Source organism: Lacerta agilis, chromosome 1, assembly GCF_009819535.1.
Source record: "Lacerta agilis isolate rLacAgi1 chromosome 1, rLacAgi1.pri, whole genome shotgun sequence".
Lineage (NCBI taxonomy): Eukaryota > Metazoa > Chordata > Lepidosauria > Squamata > Lacertidae > Lacerta > Lacerta agilis.
The window spans coordinates 3524024-3531257 of NC_046312.1; positions in this window are offsets into that span (position 1 = coordinate 3524024).

Consider the following 7234-nt stretch of genomic DNA (forward strand, 5'->3'; position numbering starts at 1 on the left):
TTTCTAGGAAGGCTGTTTCCCATACTGCTTACAATTGGGAAACACTGGCCTGCGAATGCTCCAGTTGGAGAACAGCCTTGACCAAAGGTGTCATGGGCTTTGAAGACACTTGACCTCAGGACAAAAGGGAGAAACGTGCTAAGAGGAAGGTGTGACGGATTGGCCCTAGGGTGGAGGAGTTATTACCTCCCAGCTCAGAAGGAGTTTACTCCACCTTCATCTTGACTGACAGTTCATCCTTTGGGGGCGGGGCGGTCCCAGGTTTAAAAGGAGGGAACAGCCATTTTGGCAGTTGAGAAGAGGGAGGGTGTGTGTGGAGACAGGGAAGAAGAAGGGTGTGGGGCCAGGATAGTGGTGGTTTAGGTTAGGTTTAGTTTTAACTTGAAACTATAGAGTGAAAGAGTTTCTGTATTAATGCAACTAAGATTGTGAACGCATGAATCTTTAAAACAACTATGTTCTCGAGAAAATAAAGTTCAGTTCTTTTTGTGCCAAGGAGGAATCGTCATTATTGGTCCAGCAGGGTATCCAATCTTACAGAGGTGTGGACTCAAGAAAGGGCAAAACTTCCGTTTCAGTGCATCTGAAGAAGTGTGCATGCACACGAAAGCTCATACCAAGAACAAACTTAGTTGGTCTCTAAGGTGCTACTGGAAAGAATTTTTTTGTTTTGTTTTGACTATGGCAGACCAACATGGCTACCCACCTGTAACTGAGGAAAGGGGGGGTGATAGTTTGTGTCCTAGAGTCACACAGAAAAGGGTTAAATAGTGAAAACCCAGAGTGCCACAAAGTTGCCAGAGTGTTGAGGCAAATCGATACAGTGGGGATCTGAGCTGAGGGGGGCCCTTTACTGTAGGCAAGAGGTTGTTCATTTAAGTCAGTGTTTTTCAACCACTGTTCCGCGGCACACTAGTGTGCCGCGAGATGTTGCCTGGTGTTCCGTGGGAAAACATGGGCTGGCGGTTGCGGCACTGGCGGGAGGTGGCGACGCTGCTGCTAGCGGCAGGTGGGCTGGGCGCGTCTCCCCCTCGGCCCACAGCGGCGGCGGGCGCCTTTGACTATGAGCTGCTCCTCCTGCGGCGGAGCCCGCGGAGGGCCTTCCTGCCCAGTGCTCACGTCTTCGCGGGCGGCGTGGGGGACGCGGCCGACTTCTCGTCCGACTGGCTGCAGCTGCTGGCAGGCGGGCCGGGCTTCGGACTGGGCTCGGTGCGGGGCGAGTGCCCGAGGGCGCCGCTCTTCGCCGCCGAGCGCCCGGAGCTGGGCTCGCCGCTGCCGGGAGACGTGGCCTTCCGCCTCTGCGCCATCCGCGAGGCCTTCGAAGAAGCCGGAGTCCTCTTGGTACTGCCCAGCCCGGTGGCTGATGCCGCCGCCGCCGCCGCTACCACCGCGGGCCCGGCCCGCCTGCTGCCAGCCGAGCGCCTCCCGCCGTCCTCGGGACTGGCTGAGTGGCGGCTGCAGCGGCAGCCCGGCAGCTTCTTGCAGCTGTGCCGACACCTGAGCTGCGTGCCCAACATCTGGGCACTGCGCGAGTGGAGCAACTGGCTGACCCCCGTGGGCCGTGCGGGGCGAGGCGGCCGCCGCTACGACACCGCCTCCTACCTCTGCTGCCTACCTAGCATTGGGGCATCTGCTGCTACCAATGCTATTTTTCTAGAAAAAGAGGTGCTGGAGCCTGGAACTCATCACGGACGACTTCCCTCGTTCTCTTATAATGGCGAAGGCGCCCACCTGAGAGGTGCCAGAACTGAGTTCCTGTGGCTGGGGGGAGAGTCCTGACTAGTACTATAGTTGTTATTTATTATTATTAGCCTGGTGGGGGCGGGGCAAGGTGCGCCATCTTCACATGCTCAATTCAGACATGAGAAGAATTATCATTTTTATTATTACTACTACTACTACTATTATTGTTATCTAATGGTGGTGTGCCTCGTGATTTTTTTCATGAAACAAGTGTGCCTTTGCCCAAAAAAGGTTGAAAAACACTGGGCTAGATGATTAAACAATTCTAGGATTCTCTAAACATTGCACAGCACCTTCCTTTCTCGGATCTCAGGGTGGTTTGCGGCATAAAAATGCACGATGAAAATGCAACGTGCATAATAAAAATAAGAACCAAAACAAACCAATAACCCAGCCTCCCTCAAGTATAATTATTATAATAAAAACAGGAATATTATGTTTATTAATATCCCACCCTATTCCCTGGCGGAGACTCAAGGCAGCTTAAGGTTAAAGCTATGAACAACTAAAAAAATGGGGGGGGGCTTGTTTGGGCCTCCTTGATCCCTCCATGTTATACCGAATTACACTTCCCTTTTCCCCGCCTTTTCCTCCCCTTTTTCCAGCCTCCTCCTCTCCACCTCTTTTGCCCTCGCCTTTGCTGCTGCCTCTCCTTTGCCCTCTGCCAGGACTCCTGGCACCCTTCCTCCTCCTCCTCCCCCTTTGCCCTTGTTGCCCTGTCACCCCGCTTCTCAGTCGCCCTCCTCTCCATCCTCTTCCTCCCCTCTCTTGGCAGCGGTCGGCACCTTTCACCCAAACGTTGTTGTTGTTCAGTTGTTCAGTCGTGTCTGACTCTTCGTGACCCCATGGACCAGAGCACGCCAGGCATGCATATCTTTCACTGCCTCCCGTAGTTTGGCCAAACTCATGCCAGTCACTTCAAGAACACCGTCCAACCATCTCATCCTCTGTTGCCCCTTCTCCTTGTGCCCTCCATCTTTCCCAACATCAGGGTCTTTTCCTGATATGCTTGTGTATTTTTTCACTCCATAAAACACACTTTTTTCCTCCTAAAAAGTAAGGGGAAACGTCTGTGCATCTTATGGAGCGAATGCATGGTCCCTGGAGCTGAATTGCCTAGGGGCCAAAAGCAGATCATGCTCTCTTTTTTAGGAAGAGAGAAGGGGGTGTTGAAAGGAAGCCGCTGAACAGCTCTTCAGCAAGTGATCGGGAGAGAGATGAGGCTCCCTTTCCAGCCTTGCCCCCTTCCCCAGGCCTCCATTGTTGAATGCAGAGGGAGGCTGTTTGTTTCCCCAGCGACATGTGACTGGCTGATTAGATTATCTGTCTGGAAACTGTAGAAAACGCTGTAGGACCAGAAGCTGCAGAACTGTGAGTTGGACCCCATAAAAACGGGGCTTTTCCTCTTTGCAAAAAAAGCTGCACCACTTTCAGCTAATCCTCAAAAAAGCAGGGCTTTTCCCTTTGCAAAAAAAGCTGCACCAGTTTCAGCTGATCCTCAAAAAAACAGGGCTTTCCCCCTTTCCTCCTCTAAAAACTAGGTGCGTCTTATGTTCAGGTGTGTCTTATGGAGCAAAAAATATGGTATATAGGATGATCTGTTTGGGTGTTTGTGGTGGTTGGGTTGGTTGGATGGATGGTAGAAAGCTGATTGCATTTGATATGTAAAGCTGTTGGTTGTGGTTGGAGAAGTTTTAGTTTTGTAATAAAAGCAGCATTCTGCAAAGTGCTCTTTTTCAAGGACTAGGGTCCGAGGACCAGGCAAAGGAGGTCAGAACCTTTTTTTTTTTTCAAAACAGTGACAAGTTATACCATAACATTACATATCATATCAATGGAAAGATAATTTAATGAAGAATGTAATGCAATAACTTTTATTAAGGATTATTCATTACAACAGCAGTCATAAAGAAGAAAAGTGAAACACACAGAAAAAATTAGATATAGAATTTAAACTGCTGTATTCGCACTTTGTGATAAGTAAGTGGGTTTTGCGTTGCAGTTTGGGTACTCGGTCTCTAAAAGGTTCGCCATCACTGCCCTAGGAGCCTGTCCAGTTGCAAAGGTGGAGGGAGGCTTTCCACCCTCAGGGCCCAGGGGTGGCTCCTGCCTTGGGGCAGCTGGTGGATTTGGAGGAAGTTGACCCTTAGCACTCTCGGTTGGGGACCTGCCTGAACCTCCTTCCACATTATACTCATCCATACTGTTTCTCCCCTGTGTCCTTTTAGGGACAGCATTCTACACACACTTGTGTCACTGTGCCCCCATCCCAGGACATTGCTTAGAGATGCTCTGGTACAGCCCCTTCTTCCCTGTGCCCCCTTCCCTCCTCAGGCAAGACGTGCAGCTAGGAACAGAGCCTTTCCTCGTTACGGCACTAAATACCCCTTTTATTTCTCCTGCCAGCAAACATAACTAGGCACAATATACAAGAAAAAGGCTCCAACGAGCTGTAAGAATTGCAGAAAGGGTAACTGATATAAGCTTGCCTTCAATTGAGACAATTTATGCTACCCGAGTTAGGAAGAGAGCAGAGAGAATTGTAGCAGATCCCTTACATCCCGGTCATCAGCTGCTTGATTTACTTCCTTCTGGACGTCGCTACAGGACTTCATATACAAAATCGGCCAGGAACAAGAATAGTTTTTTTCCTTGTGCAATTAAATTGTTAAATTTGTAGTTGTATAGCTGAAGGGAGGTAAATTATGGGTGGGGTTTCTTTCCTTCTTTGTATTGTGAGAGGAACAGTGTCTGTATGTTTACATTGCAATGTAGCCGAAACAAATTCCAAGTATGTTGGAAAATGTACTTGGCCAATAATACATTATTCCTATTCCTATATCTATAAATCAAAAGAAGAGATGAGGGTTTCAAGATTACAGTGGGCATATAAGTACCGGTAGGTGCTTTCGGTCTTCCTGTGTCTTCATGGTTCCATTATTGCAATTATAACAGTGGGAGTTGTGCTGCTGTTCCTATAATATTAATCTAACCAACTCTGCTTCCAAAGCAACACCCCCAGTCTCAGCTTCACTTTGTGCAACTCTCCATTCCCACATACAAACATTTCCAACTCCCTCCACCAAACACCAAATGTTGTGTATTGATTCAAGGGTTATCATGTCTGTATTACTATTGTCTGTATTCACATTAGGGGAAGGTAACTGCCTTCCTGTTCCAGAAGGAACAGCTACTATTGGTTCATTCAAGTTACTGCATTTGGATCCTCAGTCTTATTGGTTCCCACCAAAAGGCAGTTTTGTGATTGCTTGAGATTGTTCCCTCCAAAATGTATCATTTCTAGCCAGTCTTCTGTCCCTATAAATGTAGCTTCCCTCTCCTCAGTTCCAGAGTCTTGTTTGCCTGAATAAAGAGTTGTTACATGAAGAAGCTGTCTCCTGCCTGCTATGTGAGAGAGCTGAAAACACTTGCTGAAATCACTAACCCCACACTACTACACCAAAACCAGCTCACTCTCAGTCCATCCTCATTCAGCAGCAACACTCCATACACACACATTCCCCCACCCTATCTAGCAGTACATTAAATATTATATTATGCTTACTATTGTGAAATGTTACATTCATTACTTTAAATACATGTCTAGACAATGTTACATACAAACAACAAAGGCTCACATACGCTGCATGCATTTAAGATTGATTTCCTGTTATCGATGTGAAAGAAAGTGTCAACTCAGAGAGACAGGTTCTACACTCTAAAAAGCGTTTCACAATAACCAAAACAGATTCCACACTCCTTCTATTTAACCCTTTTCTCTTCCTCGCGATAATTGAGGGCTTGTAGAGTTTCCACTCTTACAGCTCCTACCCTTCAGAGTCTTTTGATGTTTTGTAAGACTTCCACTATAAATGAAACTCTGTCCACTTCCCTAGCGCTTATATGGTTTCTCTCCCCGTATGAGTTTGTTGATGTTTTGTAAGAACCCCACTTGTACTGAAGCTCCTTCCACACTCCATGCATTCAAATGGTTTCTCTCTTGTGTGAGTCCGTTGATGGTTTCTAAGGCTTCCACTCTGACTGAAGCTCTTCCCACACTCCATGCATTTAAATGGTTTCTCACCGGTGTGAGTCCGTTGATGTTTTCTTAGTGTTCCACTCTGACTGAAGCTCTTTCCACATTCCATGCATTTAAATGGTTTCTCCCCAGTGTGAGTCCTTTGATGAATTCCAAGGTTTCCACTAGTAATGAAGCTCTTCCCACACTCCATGCATTGAAATGGTTTCTCCCCTGTGTGAATCCGTTGATGTGTTCTTAGTGTTCCACTCCCAGTGAAGCTCTTCCCATACTCCATGCATTGAAATGGTTTCTCCCCTGTGTGAATCCGTTGATGTTTTCTTAGTGTTCCACACTCAGTGAAGCTCTTTCCACACTCCATGCATTTAAATGGTTTCTCCCCTGTGTGAGTCCGTTGATGGTTTCTAAGGTGGTCACTCCGACTGAAGCTCTTTCCACACTCGATACATTTAAATGGTTTCTCCCCCGTGTGACTCCGTTGATGGTTTCTAAGGTGTCCACTCAGACTGAAGCTCTTTCCACACTCGATACATTCAAATGGTTTCCCCCCCATGTGACTCCGTTGATGGTTCCTAAGGGTTCCACTCCGACTGAAGCTCTTTCCACATTCCATACATTTAAATGGTTTCTCCCCAGTGTGAGTCCGTTGATGGTTTCTAAGGTGCCCACTCCGACTGAAGCTATTTCCACACTCCATGCATTGAAATGGTTTCTCCCCAGTGTGAGTCCTTTGATGAATTCTAAGATGTCCAGTATTAGTGAAGCTCTTCCCACACTCCATGCATTTAAATGGTTTCTCCCCAGTGTGAGTCCGTTGATGAATTCTAAGTTCTCCACTCTGACTGAAGCTCTTTCCACATTCCATGCATTTAAATGGTTTCTCCCCAGTGTGAATCCGTTGATGAATTCTAAGATGTCCAGTATTAGTGAAGCTCTTCCCACACTCCATGCATTTAAATGGTTTCTCCCCAGTGTGAGTCCGTTGATGAATTCTAAATTGTCCACTCCGACTGAAGCTCTTTCCACATTCCATACATTTAAATGGTTTCTCCCCTGTGTGAGTCCGTTGATGAATTCTAAGGTTTCCACTAGTAATGAAGCTCTTTCCACACTCCATGTATTTAAATGGTTTTTCCCCTGTGTGAATCCGTTGATGTGTTCTTAGTGTTCCACTCTGACTGAAGCTCTTTCCACATTCCATGCATTTAAATGGTTGCTCCCCAGTGTGAGTCCGTTGATGAATTCTAAGTTGTCCACTCTGACTGAAGCTCTTTCCACATTCCATACATTTAAATGGTTTCTCCCCAGTGTGAGTCCGTTGATGAATTCTAAGGTTTCCACTAGTAATGAAGCTCTTTCCACACTCCATGCATTTAAATGGTTTTTCCTCTGAGTGAGTCCGTTGATGTATTCTACGTGTTCCACTGTCAGTGAAGCTCTTTCCACACTCCA